The sequence below is a fragment of the Pristis pectinata genome, chromosome 26 (assembly GCF_009764475.1).
Source record: "Pristis pectinata isolate sPriPec2 chromosome 26, sPriPec2.1.pri, whole genome shotgun sequence".
Classification (NCBI taxonomy): domain Eukaryota; kingdom Metazoa; phylum Chordata; class Chondrichthyes; order Rhinopristiformes; family Pristidae; genus Pristis; species Pristis pectinata.
The window spans coordinates 25,964,450-25,988,250 of record NC_067430.1 but is presented as its reverse complement, the minus strand read 5'-3'; the positions used below and the strand labels follow the sequence as shown (position 1 = coordinate 25,988,250).

At 43.3% G+C, this 23,801-nt stretch overlaps 1 protein-coding gene across 3 annotated transcripts in view; it reads left to right on the top strand.

The window, feature by feature from the left end:
• The window catches only part of pik3cd (phosphatidylinositol-4,5-bisphosphate 3-kinase, catalytic subunit delta), a 182,945-nt gene that overhangs the window by 31,930 nt on the left and 127,214 nt on the right, over nt 1-23,801 (top strand). For 2 of the 3 annotated variants that reach the window (XM_052039048.1, XM_052039049.1), the window contains exon 3: nt 18,249-18,356. The exons of the other annotated variant lie outside the window; for it this stretch is intronic. The gene's annotated coding sequence lies outside the window, so the exon portion shown is untranslated. The remainder of the gene's footprint in view (nt 1-18,248; nt 18,357-23,801) is intronic. 3 annotated transcript variants of the gene reach the window in all.

Genomic DNA, 23,801 nt, shown 5'->3' with positions numbered 1-23,801 from the left:
TCTTTTTATTTAATATTAAAAACACAAAATGCTGGAATCTCTCGAGCACCGGGGCAGCTATACTGGAGAGGGAAATGAAATTAATGATTGGTCTTCCTGGTGCAGAGGAGGTGGCGTAGAGAGAAGCAAATAGCAAACTTGAAAGAATGTACACTCTGACCTCTCCCTGTTCATCTGCAGGTTTTTTTTTACAGTCTTGATCAAAGATCATTGACGTGAAACTCTGTTACTCTCTCTACAGGTGACATTTAATGGATTTTCTGTTTTTAGAGTTGCAGCATCCTCAGTTTTTTGCTTGTATATCATTGCATTTTATTTTACTATTGGCATAAATATGACATTTGTTGAACGAGAGTTTTCAGGTGAGAGAGTAAGTTCTCTTGCTACTCCTATCAAGTTGGAGTCAGTATGCAAACTAATCAAAAAGAAGTTGCTTTTGAACAGGTTTCTGCAAGCGCGTAAACAAAGCCAGACTTTGACCCCACTTCTCTTTGTCTAAGTCTCTGTTTCAAAGTCCTTCTAAACACCTCCCAGAATAACAAGGAAGTATGAGCAATTCTTCAACTTTTTACACAGGGACAAGTCCCAAAAACACACAACAAAAGGATAGGTTGAATTCCAAGGTAGTACTTTCACTTATAAACCTTGTACTACTTCAATGCATTGTTGTAATGAATTGATCTGTATGAACAGTATGCAAGGCAAGTTTTTCACTGTACCCCAGTACATGTGACAATAATAAACCAATTAATTCACCAGTTTATAATACAAGCTCACATTCTAAAGTATGCTCACGTTCTGAAGCATCCCAAGGAAGCTTTGTGTTAAGATGTACATTTGATGTTAAGTATATGAAAGTGGCAATTAATTTTGGATGCAGCTATTTAACAGCACAGGTTGTGATTATGGCAAGTATTTGGCATCATTACACAGTGAAACTGACAGCAGCATCTGGATTATGCCCTTTTGCAGGTAGAGGCAGAAATCCAGATGTTGTTGTTGGAGATTCCCTGCCAGTGCATCACAGGGTGTCCTGCTCCACAGCCACTTTGAGTGTAATCTCTAGAAGCAAGCACATTGCCAGAAATTACATGTTGCCTAATTGGAAGCCAGTTCAGGGTGATGAGCAGTGAAGTACAGGTCCTGATGTGAGATATGGGTCTTGGTCTGACTTAGGACAAGTGCAACAGAGTTTAGAATGAGGTTATGTCGGGACAATGGGAAGAGGGCCAGAGGATTGTAGACCATGATCCAAATTCAGGAGCATGAATCCCACCACAACATCCATAGGATTTGAATTCAAGTAGTTAAGTAAATCTGGCATAAAGACGTATCAATATTAATAAATGGTAACCATGAAACATCTGTATTGTTGTAAGTATTCAGATGTCCAAAGTGGGTAGAAAACAGTTGGGTAATGAATAATGAAGTTAGACGGAGTATTACTTATTCCCTTTGGCTGAATTTTCTCATTTAGTTGTTTTTGTACAGCTCAGCACCATGATTGGTGCCTGCTTCTGTATGCAGGTATCACAACAACAAGCAAAGTGTTGCTCGTGGGTTTGATCTTGTATTGAAAAGCTATAATCAGTGCAGAATATTTCTTTTCACAATTCTCTTGAACTTTAAAGGTTTTTAATGGTGCTATTTTGATATATGTGGATCATTTAAGATACACATTATTTATATCCTTTTTGTATCTTCAGTATGTTTAAGCAACTATGTCTAATGTCACCAGTTGTATTCAAGAATAACTTAAAGAAAATTACATAGAAAGGACCAGCAGTAAACCATTATCCATTGGTTTGCAATGAATACTAACTGTTGTCTGTGGCTCTGCTGATTGCATGCTTGTGCCTGGATCTGAAGGTTGTAGGTTCAAATCCAACTCCGATGATGTGCATGCAGATATCAACACTGACTCGCCAGTGTGGTACTGAGGGAGTGCTGTATTGTCTGAAGTACTATCTTTCAAACACTACTTTGAAGAAGATTAAGGGTGGTTACCGAAAATCAAAACTGCAGATGCTGGAAAACTGGAAAAAAAACAACAGAAAATGCTAGAAATACCCCCAGCAGGAGTCCAGATTTGGTCTCAACCATATCCCTCTCTTACCCTTCTCTACAACTCAAAACACGCTTGTTTTCTCATTTTTCCAGTTCTGACGAAGTAACACACTCAGCAGGTCAACTAGCTTGTGTGAAAAGAGAAGCAGAATTAACATTTCAGGTTGAAGACCCTCCATCAGAAATACCTCAAGGGTGTTTATCCCTGATGGCCTGACCAGTATTTATTCCTCAGCACTTCCACTGCAGATTAATTTAGTCATTACCATGTTGCTGATTATGGGATCTTGCTGTGCTTCATTTCCTGCCATTCAAAAGATGTTCCAGCAGTACAAGTTGTTTTCCTTCCTTTTTAAATATGTAATTGATGTGATTCTGGAATTCTCACTTGTATTTTGTGGGCCTGAGCCCTAGAACTCTGGAAAAATTGGACAACCGATGATCTTGGCCACGAGTTTCCTTGTTATCGGAATGGGTGTATCTAATAAGAATCCATATCATTTGGTGGGGATGTTTTACTTAAGTGGTCCATTCAGGAGCAAAATGTGCCACTTAATCTCTGTCTGTCCATAAGGCAAGTGGAGAATCACCTTAAGCCACACACCCCAGGTTCTATAGGACCATGAGAAGTACATGGATAAAGGGGTTTAGAGGGATATGGACCAAACACAGGCAAGTGGGACTAGCTGAGGTAGACAACTTGGTCAGCATGGGTGAGTTGGGCTGAAGGTCCTGTTTCCATGCTGTATAACTCTATGACTCGGTCCCTTGAGCAGTCAGTCAATGTTGGCACAGGGCTATACTTGGTTTCAGTGCTCTGAGCAACCATTGCCAGCTGTGCCCTTGGTGAGGTGCCAGTGAATGGTTACTTTGTTGGGCACAAGTCTAACTGTTTTTTTTAGGACATAAATTGTATTCTTGCACAATTTGTTTTGTTTTGTTGTAGTTATCTGGTTTTTATTGTCCACCCCATATTGCTCCTAAACTGAGAGGCTTGATGACTCATCTCAAAGGACATTTAGAGGAGGTGGTAGCATTGTGTTAAGTTACTGGTAGCCCCAGTTCTGGACCATTGATCCAAGGACGTGAGTAGTTATTCCAATATGGTAGTTGGGGCATTTAAATTCAAATAACTAAATAAAATCAGATTTTTTTAAAATTAAAAATTAATGGAAGGCATTAAAGTATTGGATTGTTGTAAAATTCATTTAGATCCTTTATTCAGAAGGAATTCTGCCCTTCTTGCTTAGTCTAGCCTGCGTGTGATTCCAGACGCACCATTGTGGTTGATTCTGCGTTGTTCAGAAGCAATTTGAGCTGGAGTATAAATCCTGCAATGCGATGTCCTATGAATGAATAGAAAGTGTCAGGCAGACTGATGGCTCTGGAATTGCGTACATTAGGTTGATAAGGATAGTGGATGAGTTTTTACAACAATATGGAAGTTTCATAGTCACTATTTATTAATATTGATACTAGTGCGTTATTGGAGACAGAAGAGAGTTTGAGAATTCAGTGTTCATGTCGCCAGGTTGGAGACTGCCCAAGCGGAATATGAGGTGCTATTCAGCCAGCTTAGTCTGATTACTTGAATTCATATCCCATGAATATTGTGGAGGGATTCAAGCTCTTATATTTGGATCAATGATCCACACCTTTGGATCTTGATCCACTTAAGGACAGCTTCTACCCCACTGTGATAAGACTATTGACCTTATACGATGAGATGGACTCTGACCTCACGATCTACCTTGTTGTGTCCTTGCACCTTTATTGCACTGCACTTTCTCTGTAGCTGTGACACTTTACTCTGTATTGTTATTGTTTTTGCCTGTACTAACTCAATGCGCTCTGTGCTAACTCAATATAACCGCACTGTGTAATGAATTGACCTGTACGAATGGTATGCAAGACAAGTTTTTCACTGTACCTCAGTACAAGTGACAATAATAAACCAATACCAATACTCACTTAACCATTACACTGCCATACCCATTATAATTATGTGTTGATGCTTAAGTGAAGTGGCTTGGGATGTCTCTTTGAATTAAAGGTGCGATTATGGCTACAAGTTGTCACTCTGAGTGCACACGTGCATTTTACAGTGCAAGTGAAATAGACCATTGCAATATCCTTAAGCAGTTTGATTTAATCCACCCCAGTACCAGATGAGCACATTATTTCAAGCAAGCAATGCTTTTTTATATAAAAGGAACTTCCACTTGAAGATGTGTTTCTAAAAGGGAAGCCAACCGGCTTCTCCCTGCCTTGTTATGCGCCTGCATCTTGTGTTCTGAGAAGGAGCTTCTCAGAATGCTGCTTCTTGGAATCTTGCTCCACAGCTTGAGATGGGACACTGACCCCTGCGTAACAAAGTAATGAGCAGTTGGGAGCTGCTTTTGCTTCTGTGGTTCTTCTTCCAAGGAAGCCAGCATGGCTCTGATCGCCCTTGAGCAGCTGTATTCCCGGAATTGGAGGCCAAGTTATCGTCAGTGGCCAGCATTTCACACCTTTTGTGATTGGTCCCACGGTTAAAGTTTGCCCTCCAACCCAGTCTCACCCTGAAATCTGCTATGTTGCAATCTTTCTGTTTTGGTGTTGATGTGGTGGATGCACAACTTAAAAAAATGATTTGTGAAGTAAATAAGACATGCTTAAAACTTTTATATACTGAACATTCAGGCCATGTTATATTTTAGTTATCTAATCAGAAAATGCTGGAGATTCTAGTAAACAGTAATTGGTTTATTATTGTCACATGTACCGAGATACAGTGAAAAGCTTCATGTGCCATCCAGACAGATTATTCCATACATAAGTACATTGAGGGAAAACAAAACAGAATGTAGTATATGTAGTGTCACAGTTACAGAGAAAGTGCAGTGCAGGTAGACATTAAGGTGCAAGGGCCACGATGAGGCAGACTGAGAGATCAAGAGTTCATCTTTTAATCGTGTAAGAGATCCGTTCAAGAGTCGTATAACAGCAGTTGTAACTCAGCAGGTCAGGCAGCACCTGTGGAATTAGAAAAACAAAAATTAATGTTTCAAGTGTGATGTTTTTCATCTTATTTGTTAGTTATTCCGGGTAGTCCCTTGTGCCTACCATTTTTATCATTACTGTTTCATTTATTTAGCTGTGTGACTTGTATCATCCCTTTCACTCCTGTGCTTGCAACCCTACATTGACTCCCAATTGATCAACACCTTGATGTTGTTTTGATCCCCATCCATGTCTTCAATCTCCACCACGGTCTCCTCCCTCCCCACCTCTGACCTGTACCAATCTTGTGAATAAATCTGCTCCAGCAATTCTGGTCTCTTGTTCATTCTGGAAGTGAATTACTTCATCGTGGGTTGCTGAGATCCCAAGCTCTGGAATTCCCTCCCTCAACCTGTCTACCTCTTTTTCCTCCTTTTACAAAGGCCCTGCTTAGACCTCCAGCTTTGCCAAGGCCAGCCTAATATCTCCGTGGTTTTAAATTTTGAATGAAATACTCCTGTGAAGCTTCTTGGAACATTTGTGCTTTGCCGAATGCTTTGTATTTTAAAAAAAGAGAAAATGCTGGAAACACTCAGCAGGTCAGGCTGCATCTGTGGAGAGAGAAACAGAATTAACGTTTCAGGTCGAAGACCCTTCATCAGCTTCTCAAGGGTGGTGGGCAGATTCTGATGAAGGGTCTTCAGCCTGAAACGTTAACTGTTTCTCTTTCCACAGATGCTGCCTGACTTGCTGAGTGCTTCCAGTAACTTAAGTTTTTACTTCAGATTTCCAGCATCTGCATTTAAAAAAAAATTCAATTAGTGTGCAAATATGCTTTTGGTTTTGCTTAAAAATATATACCCACTTTTTAAAACAACACTCAAAACGCTAGAGGAACTCAGCAGGTCGGGCAACATCTATGGAGGGAAATGGAGAGTCAGCATTTCAGGTCAAGTCCCTTCATCTAGACTCAGTTTTTAAAGGTTGTTTTTGATCCAGCCTCTCATCGCTCATTTGGTATGAGCTTTTCTTGTCTAAATCAGCCTTTCAAGAAAAGAAAATCTAACCTCTTATGCTTGCTGATTATCTTAAATTCACACTGTTTATCTACAGTTCAGTGGAATTAGTTTCTCAAATTTGCCATGTCATTCACTTCCCTCTGTAAGGAGATAAGGAGTAGAAATAATCCAAGTCCACATTACGGCACATCTTGATCCTCAAATCCACTTTGCTTGATTTTTGCTTCCACCCCACCCCCCCCCCCACCTCACGCTCACCCCTAATGTCCTCCAAGGACCCTCTTGTTACCCTTTTCCGCTCTGCCCCTACCCACCAACTACTGCTGAAGCAGCCTGCATTTGCTGAGTCTAAAATAACAGTGTAAGGATGTTCAAAGAACTCTCCTAATGGCATCAATTCAGTCAATCTGGGAAAAAGGCCAAGTGACAGGAAGCAGACTCCATTGAGAGAAAGGTTGTTTATCAGAGTGGAGGGTGGTGTACAGGGGAGTTCCCCAGAGATGGGTCGTAGGACCACTGATTTTCTTAATATGTATCAGTGACTTGTCCTTGGTTGTACCGAGCACAATTTCCACAGATGATGAACGTGGTGAACTGTGAGAAGGATAGTCTTGGGGCTGGTGGAATGGGCAGGTAGGTGGCAAATGAAATCATGAGACTGAGAAATCTGTAACATTTTGCCAAGAAGAGCGAGAAAGCTTTGATGTCGATCAGTTTTTCAGAAATGAGGGTTGTTCATTAATCTGCTCAGATTTCCCCCATTCACCAGACCCAAAAAGGAAGCCCACTGTGCATCTTGTAAATGTCTCTCTCTCTGGTTCTCCCACCTGTCTTAGCAGTGTGTGAGTGAACCTAAAAATGACCTGCTGGACAGATTCAGCTGGTTAGGCAGCATCTGTGGAGGGAAATGGACAGTTGACATTTCAGGTTGAGAGCCTGCATCAGGACTGACCAATCCAGATGAACAGTCTTCACCCTAAATGTCAACTGTCTATTTCCCTCTATAGATACTGCCTGACACACTGAGTTCCTCCAGCAAATCATGTTTTGCTTCAGATTCCAGCATCTGCAGTCTGTTGTATCTCCGGTAGGTAATGGAATCTGGCTCGGGCCCTGAAGTGCCTCAACAGGATTTGTTCCTCGTGGCTCCAGTTCTGCTCTGATGGTTCCTGAGCAACACCCCAACTCATACCCCCTGCCCCTAGCCCAGCGTGAACCTCTTCCTGGACCACTGGCTTTGCCAAATCCTGTAAATGAGGCTTGGAGTGGCTGATTAGTTAGGAGTGGACACGTTTGATGAGACTAACGTTGTAAAGATGCTCAAAGGAATCTCCTAATTGTCTCAGTTGAGTTAATTTGGGAAATTTGTTTTGGGTTTCCTGTCCCTTGGCCAACACTGCTTCCCTGGCTTTGAGAAAGCAGAGACTCTCATCCCATTCACTGGTCTCAGCACCAGGAGCCTGAAGATGATGTTGCCACATGCAGTACAATGGTTGGTTACTTCCCCTTGTGGTACAACTGTATGTTTATCATGTGGCTATTCTGAGTTTCTGGCAGGGCAGAAAAAGGAAGTGAAGATTGGCCAGTCCGGTGTACCAGTAGGAAAGTGGCCCAAATTGTGTTGCAATATGACTAAATTTAAGTTACTTTCACTCTTGCTGGGAGATGGGACTAACTTGCCCTTTGAGCCCTCACTGCACACGATGTGGGCAGTGCAGTGATCTCCTGGGCAACAGTGTGCTTTAATGCCATGATAGGCAGGACTATCTCTTCATTCAGCTACCCTTGAGTCTCTTAAAATGGCAGTGCCAACTGATGCCAAGGTTGGTGGTGTTCTGTTTCTGCTCAGGGGTGACTCTGAATAAAGAGCAGCAAGTTGTTGTAATCTGGAGCACATACCCTGAGGCTGGAAGAAGATTCACATGTGCTATCAGGAGAGGCTGGACAAACGGGCTCTTTTCTCTGGAGTGGCAGAGGCTGAGGGGTGATCTGCTGGAAGTGTATAAAATTGTGAGAGGTGTAGATAGGGTGGACAAGCAATATCTTTTTCCCATTATTGAGCGATCCAATACCAGAGGGCATGCATTTAAGGTGAGAGGGGTAGGTTCAGAACAGACGTGAGGGGTACGTTTTTTACTGAGAGAGTGGTGGATGCCTGGAATGCGTTGCCTGATAGGGTGGTGGAGGCAAACTCATTGGGGGCTTTTAAGTGGGGCTTGGATGGGCACATGAATGAGAGGAAAATGGAGCATTATGAGCATTCTGTAAGTAGGAGGGATTAGCTATGTTGGCACAACATTGTGGGCCGAAGGGCCTGTTTTGTGCTGTACTGTTCGATGTTCTAACTAAAACTGAGTTGAATGCTTGAAAAGGGGAAAGAGTTGCAGCTATAGGGAATGGACAGAGGGTTGTGGGACAGGGAGCCAGCACAGAAAAGTGCAGCTGAATGGCTTTCTGTGCTGTATCATTCTGTGACTTTTTTATATCTAAAATAGAACCAACTCCTTGAGCTCACCCTGGCTAGAACATTTATCACTGCCCCTTCTTTGTTGCTGATTCTAAATCCTTGGCCTTCATCAGTCAGGGCATTGAGTGTAGGAGTTGGGAACTTGTGTTGCAGTTATGTAAAATGTTGGTGAGGCTGCACTTGGAGTATTGTGTACAGTTTTGCTCACCCTGTTGTAGGAAAGATGTTATTAAACTAGAAAGAGTGCAGAAAGATTTACCAGGATGTTGCCTGGACTTGGGTGCCTGAGTTACGAGGAGAAGTTGTATAGACGAAGACTTCATTCACTGGAGCGTAGGAGATTGAGGGGTGACCTGATAGAGAGATCTAAGATCATGAGGGGCATAGGGTGAAAGCACACAGTCCTTTCCCCAGGGAGGGGGTGCTAAAACAAGAGGGCATAGGTTTAAGATTAGAGGTGAGAGACTTGAAAGGAAAATCAGGGACAACTTCTTCACTCAAAAGGTGTGTGTATTTGGAATGAACTGCCAGAAGTAGTGGTTGAGGCACATTAGCAATGTTTAAAAAGCCATCTGGATGAGGATAAACCTCTGGATAAGAGGTTTAGAGGGCTCTGGGCCAAACACAGGCAGATGGGACTAGCTCACTGAGCAACACAGTCGGCATGAACGAGTTGGGCCGAAGGGCCTGTTTCTGTGCTGTATGACTCTTTCCAAACCACACCACAGGTGCACCTTTACTGTATGCACTGCAGTGGTTCAAGGATGTGACCTGTCACCCCCATGAGAAGCTAAATGAGGAAGGGGAACAAGAATGAGTTGTTATAGAAATCCACATTACAATATGATACAGTATGGTTACAGTGGTGTTACTTTGCATCAGTAACTTCAGTTTGTAAGTATAAAGACATATTGTTTGTTTGTGAATTTGATTAAGCACGAATCTCGGTTATTAGTAGATGCCATCAACATAACCAATGGATAATTCAATAGAAACTTCTTTACCCAAAGAGTAGTGAGGTTGTGGGATTTGCATTGGGGGTGGTTGAGGTGAATACAGAAGTGTATGCTGACAGATTTGGATGAGGAAATTCAGGAGGAACTCAAATGACCTGTTGCTGCTGCAATATGAGACCGTGATAGAGATTCTTAACACCCTTTAAGAAATTGGAGATTTGATTCTATCATGACTGGTTTATTTGTTTTAGAGTAAGTAGATCTAAGATTTATAGGATAAAGGAGCAGTGATGTATTTCCAAATTTGGATGCTTTACAAATTTGGTGGCATTGCCAAGTACCTACCGCTCTCTCCCTTCCAGGTGGTAAACCTTATTGATTTGTGAGGTGTTGTCGAAGAGGCAGATTTTGTTTTTGCTTTCACCTTGGTAAAGTTAACTGCAATGAGTTGGCTTATTGAGCACGATGCAACAAACAACTTTGTGCCTTGGGCGAAACTGTGGGACATACAATTGGCTGCCTCTGTTACACTCCACCCAATCTCGTGTAAGTGCAGCTACCTGTACACAATTGCCCAAGTTGAACGTCACCCTGTGTATGTTCTTGGTGAACTTGGGTTAATTTCTCTGGAGTGTCGGAGGCTGAGGGAAGAGCTGGTAGAAGTCTGTAAAAATTATGAGAGGCATAGATCGGGGACACAGTCAGAATCTTTCTCCCAGGGTTGAAATATAGAGGACATGCATTTAAGGTGAGAGGGGGAAAGTTTAAGGGAGATGTGCGGGGCAAGTTTCTTTTACACAGAGGGTGGTGGGTGCCTGGAGCGGGCTGCCAGGGGTGGTGGTGGAGGCAGATACAATGGTGATGTTTTAGAGGCTTTTAGATAAATATGGAGGGATATGGATCATGTGCAGGCAGAAGAGATTTCCTTTATTTGGCATCGTGTTTGGCATAGACATCGTGGGCCGAAGGGCCTGTTCCTGTGCTGTACTGTTCTATGTTCTAATTAGGCTGTGTCTTCTATAGAATTCCATGTCCAGGGTACCAGAGAACCGCACGAACATGCTGGTACCGTCTAAGTTCTCTTTTCTCGTTGGAAGTGATGTTGGGGAGTGCGAGTGAAGTAGAGAAGTTAGCCGCCCTTTGTCGATGGTTGTCTCTGCCACCTGTTCATTGCTGGTGTCATGTTATGGAACAAGCGAGCTTTAGCTGGCAGCCAGCCACCAGACAGTTCCTCTTTTGCAGACATCCTAGTGAGTCCACACCTGGCAAGGATGATTGAGGCAAGGGAAACAACAGGTGACAGGACTAATTGGGCAGTTCTACAGAGCCAGTGAGGTCAATGGTGCATAAGTCACACGAGTCCAACCCTCCCCATCCAGTATGTGAAGCAAGATCAGAGGCAGCAGCTATTTCATCTAAATGCTTGCCATTTCCCAGAAGTGTCCCCATTTCTGCCAAGTGTGGACACTTTGCACTGAGGGTTACTCGAGATACTTCCTCCACACACTAAAATAGAACCTGTTGTGAGAAATGGTGGTGTATGTTGGGGGGGATGGGGTTGGTGAGCCGGGAGCGCGGCTGTTTCTTTGGTGTAGTATGTTTTAGTTTCTGTTCCGCAGTTGGATTTCCTGTTATTGTGTTTGTGAGTCTACGGATTAATTGAGCGTTTGGTGTCATTGGTTTCTAACCTTCTCCTCGACCGCATGGCTGACAGGTTTAAGATATGTTCGCGCTGAGGCAACAACAACAACCTGCATTTACACACCACCTACAATAAAGCAAAATGTGCCCACTCGTGTAATCAATAAACAAAAATTTGAAACTCAGCACCATAATTGGATGTCAAGTCAGGTGAATAAAGGCTTGATGAAAGAGGTGGATTTTAAAGAGCACCTTCAAGATCCAAGTGTTCTGGATTACCAAATGCTCTTCGCAGGTGGAGCAATGATTTATTTTTAGCTTCTTCCAATTTTTTTTTGTTAAATTTTTGGTGTTAACGGTAAGGCCGGCATTTATTGCCCATCCCTAATTGCCCCTGAGAAGGTGGTGGCGTGCTGCCACGTTGAGTCACTGCTGTCCTTCTGGTGAAGGTTCTCCCACAGGGCAGGATTTGGACTCAGTGACGATGAAAGACCGGTATTGTGCTTTCAATTCAGGATGGTGTGTGACCTGGAGGGGAACCTGCAGGTGGTGGTATTACTATGTACTTCCTCCCCTTGTCCTTCTTGATGGTAGAGCTCGTAGATTTGGGAGGTGCTCACTGGAGGCGAGTCTCTCATTGCAGCAGACCTGGCCCCTGACCTGCTGTTCTAACTTTGTTGCAGCTCGATTGCATTTCTGGTCAACGGTCATTCCCAGGATATCGATGGTGGGGTCTCAGCAATTGTCATGCTTCTGAATGTCAAAGATAGGTGGTTGGACTCTCCCTTGTTGGAGATGGTCATGGCCCAGCACTTCTATGGCATGAATCTTACTTGCCACTTATTAGTCCATGCCTGAACACAAGATCACAAGACAAGGGAGCAGAAGTAGGCCATTTGGCCCATCGAGTCTGCTCCAAAGAAAAGAAAGGGAAAAAGAAATGAGAAATGGGGGAATGTCCATGAGGAGAAGAAGAAGAAGAAGAAAAAAAAACTATTCCTTTCTAGCCCCAATTTCTGGCCTTATCCCCATATCCCTTGATATCTTGACTAATTAGATAACTATCTATCTCCCCCTTAAACGCCTCCAGTGATTGGGCCTCCACTGTTGTACGTGGCAAAGAATTCTATAAATTCACTACCCCCTGGCTAAAGAAATTTCTCCTCAACTCTGTTTTAAACCTGTACCCTCTAATTCTAAAATTGTGCCCTCTGGTCCTGGTCTCACCCACCAAGGGAAACAGTCTAGCCACATCTACTCTGTCCAGTCATTTCAACATTCTAAATGTTTCTATAAGGTCCCCTCTCATTCTTCTGTACTCCAATGAGTACAGTCCAAGAGCCGACAAATGCTCATCATATGTAAGCCCTTTCATTCCGGGAATCATCCTCGTAAATCTCCTCTGAACCATCTCCAACATCAGCATATCCTTCCTAAGATATGGGGCCCAAAACTGCACACAGTATTCCAAATGAGGCCTCACTAGTGCCCCGTAGAGCCTCATCAACACCTCCCTACTTTTATACACTATACCTCTCAAAATGAATGCCAACATAGCATTCGCTTTCTTTACCACCGATCCGACCTGGTGGTTAACCTTTAAGGTATCCTGCACAAGTACCCCCAAGTCCCTTTGTACTTCTGTACTTTGAATTTTCTCCCCTTCTAGATAATAATCTACCCGTTTATTTCTGTTTCCAAAGTGTACAACAGCACATTTCTCAACATTGAATCTCATCTGCCATTTCCTTGCCCATTCTCCTAAACTATCTAGGTCTCTCTGCAACCTTCCTGTCTCCTCAATGCTCCCTACTCCTCCACCTATCTTGGTGTCATCTGCAAATTTAGCCACAAGACCATTTACTCCATCATCCAAATCGTTAATGTACAAAGTAAAATGAAGCGGCCCCAACACCGACACTTGCGGAACACCACTAGTAACCGGTAGCCAACTAGAACAGGATCCTTTTATTCCCACCCTTTGCTTTCTGCCAACCAGCCAATGCTCCACCCATTCCAATATCACACCTGTAATTCCATGACCTCCCAGCTTATTTATCAGCCTCTTGTGCGGCACCTTGTCGAAGGCCTTTTGAAAGTCTAAATACACAACGTCTATAGCTTCCCCTTTATCCACCTACCTGAGATTTCCTCAAAAAAAAACACCAATAGGTTGGTCAGGCAGGATCTTCCCTTCACGAAACCATGCTGGCTTGGACCTATCTTGCCTTGCACCTCTAGGTATTCCATAACCTCATCCTTGAGGATCGATTCTAATAACCTTCCCACCACCGATGTCAGACTAATAGGTCTGTAATTTCCTTTATACTGCCTCCCACCTTTCTTATACAACGGAACTACATTTGCGACCCTCCAGTCCTCCGGAACCATGCTGGAGTCGATCGATTCCTGGAAAATTTTCACCAGTGCTTCTGCAATCTCTAAAGCCACCTCCTTCAGAACCCAGGGATGCACCTCATCTGGTCCTGGAGACTTATCTGTCTTTAGTCCATTTAGCTTTCCTAGCACCTTCTCTCTAGTAATCTTAACTGAACTCAGTTCCATTCCTTGAGACCCCTGCCTATCCGGTATATTGCTGATGTCCTCCACAGTGAAGACCGATGCAAAATACTCATTTAGTTCCTCTGCCATCTCTTTATCATCCATTATAATCTCTCCCACACCATTATCGATTGGTCCTATATCAACCCGTGTCTCCCTTTTACTCTTCATATATTTAAAAAAACTCTTAGTATCCTTTCGAATGTTATCTGCCAACTTCCTTTCATAATTCATCTTTTCTTTCCTAATGATCTTCTTAGTTTCTTTCTGCAGGTTTTTAAAAGGTTTCCCAGTCTTCTGTTTTCCCACTAATTCTTGCTTCCTTGTATGCCCTCCCTTTTGATCTTATTTTAGCCTTAACCTCTCTCATTATCCATATTTGTGCCTTTTTTCCATTAAAAACCTTTTTTCTTGGAATATATCTATCCTGCATTTTCCTTATTTCTTGTAGAAATTCTATCCATTTCTGCTCTGCCATCCCTCCAGCTAGCTTACTCTTCCAATCAATTTGGGCCAGCTCCTGTCTCATGCCATTGTAATTTCCTTTGTTCCACTGAAATATCGATACACCAGTTATCAGCTTCTCCTTCTCAAATTTGAAACTGAACCCGATCATATTGTGATCACTAGTTCCCAATGGTTCCTTTACCCTTTAGTTCCCTAATCACCTCTGGATTGTTACACAGCACCCAATCCAAAACAGCTGATCCCCTGGTGGGCTTATCAACAAGTTGCTCCAAAAAGGTGTCCCGTAGACGTTCCACAAACTCTCTCGCCTGAGATCCACTGCCTTGCCAATCCACCTTCATGTTAAAATCCCCCATAATTATCTTAACGTTGTCACTCTGACACGCTTTTTCTATTTCTAACTGCAACTTATAGTCCACATCCTGACTGCTATTAGGGGGCCTAGATATAACTGCTATTATTGTCCTTTTACCCTTGCTATTTCTTAGCTCTACCCACAAGGATTCCACTTCTTCTGACCCAATGTCCTTCCTTTCTGTTGATTTTTATATCATTACTAACAATCATGGCCACACCACCCCCTCTGCCTACCCGCCTATCCTTCCTATACACTGTGTACCCCTGGACATTTAATTCCCAATCACATCCGTCATAAAGCCATGACTCGGTGATTGCCACAATGACGTATTTATTAATCTGTAGTTGTGCCACTAGGTCATCTACTTTATTCCTACTGCTACGGGCATTTAAATATAGTACATTTAGGCCGGTATCTGCTACTGATTTTGTTGTACTTCTATTGTTCAGGAAATTATCCTGACTTTTCACCTGCCTGTCCTTCTTACCATCCTCACTACACACTATCTTGGACTTGTTTCTATATATCTCTTCCTCTATCCTGCCACATTAGTTTAAACCCTCCCCAACAGCTAACTTAAATATTCCCGCCAGGATATTGGACCCCTTGGAGATTAGGTGTAACCCATCCTTAGTGAATAGGTCATGCCTCCCCCAAAAAAAGTCCCAATGATCCAGAAATTTGAAGCCCTGCCCCCTGCACCAGTCACTCAGCCACGTATTCATCTGCCAGATCTTTCTATTTTTACTTCCATTAGCACGTGGCACAGGTAGTAATCCTGAAATTACCACCTTAGAGGTCCCACTTCTCGACTTTCTCCCTAACTCCTTGTATTCCTCCTTCAGGACCTCTTCTCTTTTTCTACCTATGTCATTGGTACCTACATATACCAAGACTTCTGGCTGATCACCCTCTCCTCTCAGAATATTCTGGACCTGGTCCGTGACATCCCGTACCCTGGCACCAGGGAGGCAACACACCAACATTGTCTAGGTCTTGCTGCATGCCAACACGGACCTTTGCAAGTGAAAGTGAACATTGAACAATCATCCACAAGCCTCCCCACTTCTGATCTGGACTGGAAGACCTCTGGAAGGGACTTGCTTTTCTCTCCATTTTTTCCCTCTCTTCCTCTCTGCTTCATTACAGCCATAGCCACAATGTGGCTTCAAAAGCAGGTCAGAGGCTAGGAATCCTGCAGCGACTAACTCACTTCCTAGCTCCCCAAAATATCTTTAGAGGCTCAAGTCAAGAGGTGTGATGGAGTACTCTCCACCTGCAGCTTCAATAGCACTCGAGCTCCACACCATACAGGACATAGCGGCCTGCTTGATATGCACCAATTCCCTTACTGCACCATCAACACACAGTAGCAGCAGGTTGTACCATCTACAGGATGCACTGCAGCAACTCACCAAGACTCCTTAGACAGCACTGTCCAAACCCATGACCTCTACCAGCTAGAGAGACAAAGGCAGCAAAAGCATGAAGAACACCAACACTTGGAAGTTGCCCTCCAAGTCACACACCATACTGACTTGGAAATATATCGCCATTCCTTTACCGTCACTGGGTCAAAATCCTAGAACTCTCTCCCTAACTGAATTGTGGGACATACCCAAAACCTCAAGGACTGCAGTGGTTCAAGGAGGCAGCTCACCACCGCCTCAATGGCAATTAGGGATGGCCAGTTAAATGTTTTGGTTTATTATTGTCACTTGTACCAAGGTACAGTGAAAAATTTGTCTTGCATACTGATTGTACAGGTCAATTCATTACGCGGTGCATTGAAGTAGTACAAGGTAAAAACAATAACAGAATACAGAGTAAAGTGTCACAGCTTCAGAGGAAGTGCAGTGTAGTTAGACAATAAGGTGCAAGTCATAACAAGGTAGATTGTGAGGTCAAGAGTCCATCTCATCGTATAAGGGAACTGTTCAATAGTCTTATCACAGTGGGGTAGAGGCTGTCCTTGAGCCTGGTGGTACGTGCCCTCAGGCTCCTGTATCTTCTGCCTGATGGGAAAGGGGAGAAGAGAGAATGGGGTGAGTGGGGTCTTTGATTACACTGGCTGCTTCACCAAGGCAGCGAGAGGTATAGACAGAGTCCATGGAGGGGAGGCTGGTTTCCGTGATGTCGGAATGCTGTCTTGGCCTGCAAAGCCCACATCCCTTGAATGAATAACAAAGCGAATCGGTCATTTTAGGACCCTCGACTCGCTCACGGTATAGTGGTGGTGTAAAACCACACTAATTACATATTGGCTGGCTTGTAACACAGATACACTGTTACGACCTCTATGTTGGACGCCTAATAGTCCCCCTTTGGAGCCGAATCTGTTTTCAAAACTCGGGGCCTGTTTGTTGTGGTGTGGCTTCACCGTGCAGTTGCTCATTCATATTTTAAAATGCAAGGTATGCTGTGGATTGTTTTTGTTACACTGATGGATTAGCAGTTTGCACAGCACCTTGCCTCGTTGCGTCCTCTGTGCATCTTGACAGCATGAAAGCAAATGTTTCATAGCAGAGTAGCATAATGGTGAAGTAAATCTCTATAGGCTGAGCGATTGATTTAGAGACAGGAGTTTTAAAACCTTCCAGAGCAGCTGAGGGAATTTAAATTATTGATTAAATAAATCGAGAATAAAATATCTCTTATTAGTAGTGGTGATCATGGAACTACCATTTTATAGTTTATTAATATCTTTTGGGAAAGGAAATGTCTGTGACTCCAGACCTTCCAATGCCTGTTCAGCTCAGAGATATGTTGGTATTCCCAATGACATCCACATCCCTTTATAAAAATAGCCACTGTTCTTGCAGTTAAATCAGAGGCCTCTTTTATCCTCGGTTTTCCCAACCCCTGGAGTGTGAACAGCGAGGGTCCATCACTCGTATACTACTGGCACTGAAGGTGATACCAAGGTCTCCAGTACTTGCGGTGGGACTTGGATCTGCCGCATCTCTGAGGCAACAGTCGTTGCTGGGTTTCTCTCCGGGAACTCCCTGCCCAACAACACTGTATGAGCACCTTTACCAGTAGAAGTGTAATGGTTCTAGGTGGCGACTCACCCCCATCTTCTTGAGGGCTTCAGAGATGGCCAGTAAATGTTGGCTTTGCCAATGACGTCCAGGTTCTAAAAAATGAACAAATAAAAGAAAAACATGAAATTTTGACCTAGATCCCCCCAAAAGCTGCCCTGGGGGGCATTTTCAAGTTGGTACAGAAGAGAAATAGTTGTTGTCAGGACTCATTTCCATGTGAGATGCTGGCGCACAAACAACCAGTATACACATTTGATGTCACTTGTGCGAAATTCTCCCATAGATACATGGCCAATGAACTGCAGTCTGTTTTCCAAGGGCAGTGAAGCAAGTACAAAGTACACCTTTTACAATTTAACTGGGGAGTCTGCCAAACCATTGTTTGAGGAAGGGAGAGAGTGAGAGAAAGAAAGAGGAAAAGACCTTTTTTTTTATCATGAATCCTATTTGTATCCCATTCAGGATGTCCCAGAGAAGTGCTTTGAACTCTAGATACTGTTATAATGTAGGGAACATGGCAGCCAATTGGCTCCTACCAACACCGATGTGATAATGTCAGGTTAGTCTTATTTATCCTGTCACTAAACCAGCGGAGGGACCCAGTCTATTCAGCAATGCTGCCCATGTCCTTTTTCATTCTTTGGTGATAGTTTTGTTAACCATGTTTTCACTTCTGTATTGTAGTGTCTGAAAAATATCCAGTGCAAGCATGAGGCTGTGCTGAGTGAAATTCAAATGAATAGCAATGGAATTATGGATTCTACAACTCAAGTTTTCTTCTGATACAAAGAGGTTTGTGTCTATTTATATTAATACAGCAATGAATGCATACTTGACCTCCTTGATAACTGTGCCCTGAAGTTGCTTATTGCACTCTGACTGTTATATATTCTCCACAATAATGAAAGGCTGCTCAGTATCACACGTATCTCAAGTTGTAGAATGCTCTGTGCGTAATTACAAACCTATCAGAGCTTTCAGACCATACACAGTTGTGAAACTCCCCATTTTTGTATTAATTCTACCCTGCTCCATTTTGTTCTCCCCACATTGCCATCAACTCTCTGCAGATTTACCCCTCACCCACACATTAGGGGCAATTCACAGTGGCCAATTAACCTACCAACCTGCATGTCTTCGGGATGTGGGAGGAAACCGGAGCACCTGGGGAAAAGCCCACAGGGAGAACGTGCAAACTCCACACAGACAGCACCGGAGGTCAGGATTGAATCCAAGCTGCTGGAGGTGTGAGGCAGTAGCTCTGCCACTGTGCAGCCATTTGTTTTGTGCTTCAATGAAATGTCTGCGGAGAGCAGTTGTTGGTGTATTCAGGACCACAGATTCTTGATGCATTTAAAAACGTGGAGATACTCAGCAGGTCAGGCAGTATCGATGGAGAGAGAAACAAAGTGAAGAGTTTGGGTCAATGAGCCTTGATCAGAACTGGAAAAGTGAGAAAACTGGTCTGTTTGAAGTTACAGAAAGCAGTGGGGGGGGGGGGGGGGGGTGGGGGTGGAGGTGGGGGTGGAGGAGGAATGGAGGGAACAAAGCAAATGTCCATAAAACCCACCCCTTTGTGCAAGCTTTTGGTCACCTATCACAATGACTGTTTAGGATCCGAGGGCATGGCCTCAGAATAAAGGAACGTTCCTTTAGAACTGAGATAAAAAGGAATTTCTTCAGCCGGAGAGTAGTGAATCTGTGGAGTTCGTTGCCACAGAGGGCTGTGGAGGCCAAGTCATAAGGCAGAGATTGATAGGTTCCTGATTGGTAAGGGGGTCAAGGGTCACAGGGAGAAGGCAGGAGAATGGGCTTGAAAGATAAATCAGCTGTGATTGAATGGAGGAGCAGACGATAGGCTGAATGGTCTAATTCTGCTCCTATATCTTATGGTCTTATGGTAGCCCCTTGCCACATTGTATTAATGCAGTCTGATTCATGATTAGGATTGGGAGTTACAATTATTTTCCACGTCCAAAGTTCCTAGTAAGAGTGGGCTGTAAGCTTGCATTGATTAAGTCCCTGCCCTTTGAACACAGCCCATGTCAAATCTTGTTAACGCTGGTGAATGCTACAGCATGTTTTACTGCATTAAATGTCCGGCTTAAGTTAAGGTATTAATGGGAACATGTTGCACTAGTATCCTAATCGGTTAATAAATATGGTGCAGTTTACAGTGCATCCTTTTAACAACTTGGACATCTGTCCGAGTCTAAAGCTGATCCCAGCAAACTCTTTAATAAGTTGCATTCAGGGAGTGGATGTATTTCGACTGGCTGATTCAGTAATTGACACCAGTTGTTGTGCCCAATAGCGACACTTGTGTGAAAAGTGAATGTGACAGTAGAAGTGTTTGTGTGAGGGCTGCAACAGCTCACAAAATGCTGGTTTCCTGTCCTATCGTACGTTGGTTTGTTTTGCTGGTGGTGACAGGTTTGGTCTGCTCTTTAATGAAAACTGCTGCAAAAATGTTTGTGCAGCAGAAATAATTGTCAAGGATTAGTGAACTAAAGCAGCATGCTGGTTCCATGAAGGTGGGAGTTACTGAATCAAATATTTGCGATAAAATGTAACATTTTAGAGCCACTGTCGTATATCATGGAAACAGGCCCTTCAGCCCATTGAGTCTGGGCCAACCTCAAGTGCCCATTCACTAGTTCTACACTAATCCCATTTTATTATTCCTACTTTTCCCTCAACCACCCCCAGATTCTCCAACTCGCCTGCACCAGGGGCAATTCACAGCGGCCAATTAACTTACCAACCCGCACGTCTTTGGGACGTGGGAGGAAACGCACGCGGTCATAGACAGCATGGAGGTCAGGATTGAACCTGGGTCACTGGAGCTGTGAGGCAGCAGAGCTACCAGCTGCACTATACCTCCCCAAACGTATACTTATCCAATTATATTTTATCCATGAACAATTCAGTTGTACAAATGGGACAAGGCATTATCTCGATTCACTGTACCAAGCATATCATAAAATTGGTTTGCAATATGTCAACATGTCACCAGTGTTTCATTCTCAAACATTCCATCTGTGAAAGGTTAGAGAGGTTATTACACAAGATTCAACCACTCATTGGTCAGTGAGGAGGCGTATAGGAGTGGGATAGTTTGGCTTGTTGAGTGTTGTCGCAACAACAGCTTGACACTTAATGTCAGCAAGACCAAGGAATTGATTGTTGACTTCAGGAAGAAGATGTCAGGAGAACACACACCAGTCCTCATTGAGGGGTCAGCGATGGAAAGGGTGAGCAGCTTTAAGTTCCTGGGTGTCAACATCTTGGAGGATCTATCTTGGGCCCAACACATTGATGCAATCATGAAGAATGCATGCTAGTGGCTCTACTTCATTAGGAGTTTGAGGAGATTTGGTATGTCACCAAAAACCCTTGCAAATTTCTACAGATGTACGGTAGAGAGCATTCTGACTGGTTGCATCACCGCCTGGTGTGGAGGCTCCAATGCACAGGATCGAAAGAGGTTGCAGAGTGTTGTTGACTCAGCCAGCTCCATCACGGGCATAACTTTCCCTGCTGTCAAGAGGTGGTGCCTCAAGAAGATGGCATCCAACATTAAGGACCCTCACCACCTGGGATATACCCTCTTCACATTACTGCCATTGGGGAGGGGGTATAAGAGCCTGAAGGACCACACTCAACGTTTCAGGAACAGCTTCTTCCCCTCCACCATCACATTTCTGAACGGTCCATGAACCCATGAACATGACCTCATTATTCCTCTTTTGCACTATTTATTTATTTTTGTAACTTGTAGTAATTTTTATGTCTTTATGTCTTGCACTGTACTGCTGCCACAAAACAACAAATTTCACGACATATGTCAGTGATAATAAACCTGATTCTGATTCTGACACTATGCCATGGCCTTTCCAGCGACTGCTCCAAGATTAAATGTGCCACTCAGCATGGAGTCCTGGACCGTGGACAGCGCCAATGCGCGATGTCTGGTTGTGGACCACTCTTTGCACCAGAAAGTCAGTGAGACCAAAATGTGTCTGTCACCGGGCTAATGATCTTCCAGCAGTGCTTCATTATCTTACTTCACCAGAACTTCCACCACCAGTCAGATGGCCAGTTACAGAATCTATAGGAAGACCTGACCCTACGAGAGGGTGGCACCTTATTTGTCAATATAGTGAAGGCTTGTCAGTCTTTGCCACTTGCAGGTAACATCTCCAAGAACCTCTGCTGCATTTGCTCATGGAATGTCAGAGGTTATGAGGAAGTTATTGCAAATGGGTAACAGGCAAACATCAGAACCACTGATCACTGGAAATAGAATAGAAAGGGAAACTTAGTGTTAAGGTTCCTGGGCTGACAGTTTTCGAGATCTGGATGTGGAGGCATGGTTTCAAATCCAACACAGCAGCAAAAGAATTTAAATAAAATCTGGAAAAGGGTTGTAGGGAGAATGTAAGATCAGCACTGGTGATCATAAAACTATTGGATTATCATTAAACCTCTTCAGCCTAATGTGTTTGTACCAATCTGTGATTGGATCTTACCGGTTCTGCTCGTATGCCATAGGAACTGGGAGTTGTGGTGATCTCGGCAAGGTCTGGAATTGGGGACACAAGAGACTGCAGATGCTGGAACTGGGGACTTGGGAGTAATTTGGTTAGAAGTCTGTGCAGAAGACTCCAGCTTCCATGTAAATGCAGCAGAATTAAATGCATTATGGTTTAGTGAACTGCGAGTGGGTTATCTAATTGTACTCTTTGAAGGCTATTTAATAGTTTCACCACTGTACTTCCCTCTGTTGGCTTCGTTGGAATCAAATGTCAGGAGGGGCTACAATCAGCACTACTGAAGCAGCAGTGTAGGGTTAAGGGCCAGAGATGAATGCCTGCTCCAACACTTCATGAGAGGACACAATTTTGTAATATCAGAGCTATGCGGAGTCACAGAGCTATACCGCAAGGAAACAGGCCCTTCAGCCCAACTTGTCCATGAGTAGAGTCGTATTGTGGTAGAGTTACTGGACTGATAATCCAGAGAATTTGAATATTGGTTTTGAAAAATAATCTGTTTAGATAAAGCTGATATTAACAACAGGGGTAGTAGCATAGTGGTTAAGTTACTGGGCCAACTGCTTGTAGATCTTCAAAGATGTGGTATGTTATTAACTGCTGTCTGAAATGGCCTAATGAGCCCCTCAGTTCAGGGAAAATAGTGCTGATGAAAAGTCATTGACTTGAAAAATTAATTCTGGTTACTTCCTCCACTGATGCTGCCTGACCTTATGAATATTCCCAGTATTATCTGTTTATTGTTCAGGTAGATGGGGATAGCCATTAAGTGCTGGCATCCAAGTGAAGGAATAAATCAAGAAAATGTAAACTTGCTCTGTAAATTTACCCCTCCGTGGACAGAAACCTGTAGGTCTGATGTGTATGTGACTCCAGTCCCACACTATTGTGGCTTGTGCTAAATTAACCTCTGAAGCTCCTGAGCAAAATCCTCGGTTGTATCAGCATCTTCTCAGGGCTGGTAGGGATGGGCATTAAATGAAAACCAATCAATGTAACCCACATACCAAAATTGATTTTAAAGTGCTGAAAAGTTCATAATTTATGTAGATTTCAAGATTATGATAAAAGTGTTATCAGCTTGATTCAGGAGAGATCTTAGATTTGATTTTTTTTAAAAGAAAAATGAAGAACATTATTGATCTGTTTTCTAACCCTCACCAATAAAGGAAACACTTGGAATGATAGGAGATGAACAAATGTTCATGCATTTTTAAAATTAAACTATAGATTTGCCTAAAATTAAACTTATTTTTTCAGGGAATAACAAATTTCACTTACCAAGGTGCAAGAGGGACAGCAAGTTGCCCCGAAATAATTTAGTTGGAAGTTAGATTGCTGGCGGCAGGATTTTGTTTACAGTGTTTATGCGGGGGCTTTCCATGATAAATATTCACATCAGAAGCGGAGCAGTGGACTAAGAGTTAAAGACTGAAAGTGTGTAGCTGCAAGATGTTTAGCAGATAGGCATTGAATGAGGAGACAAGGCAATAGAGAGGAAGAAAAGGTTGGCGGGGGATTAACCACATCTTAATTCAGCAGTCCCAGGCTGAGAACGACAGAAGTACAACTACCCCTTTACAAAATTAGGACACTTTTTTTTAATTTGGAGAGTGGGGAGACTGCATTTGTACATACTTTGCAAGCAATGCAATGGTGTGAGGGTATATCATTGCAAAGT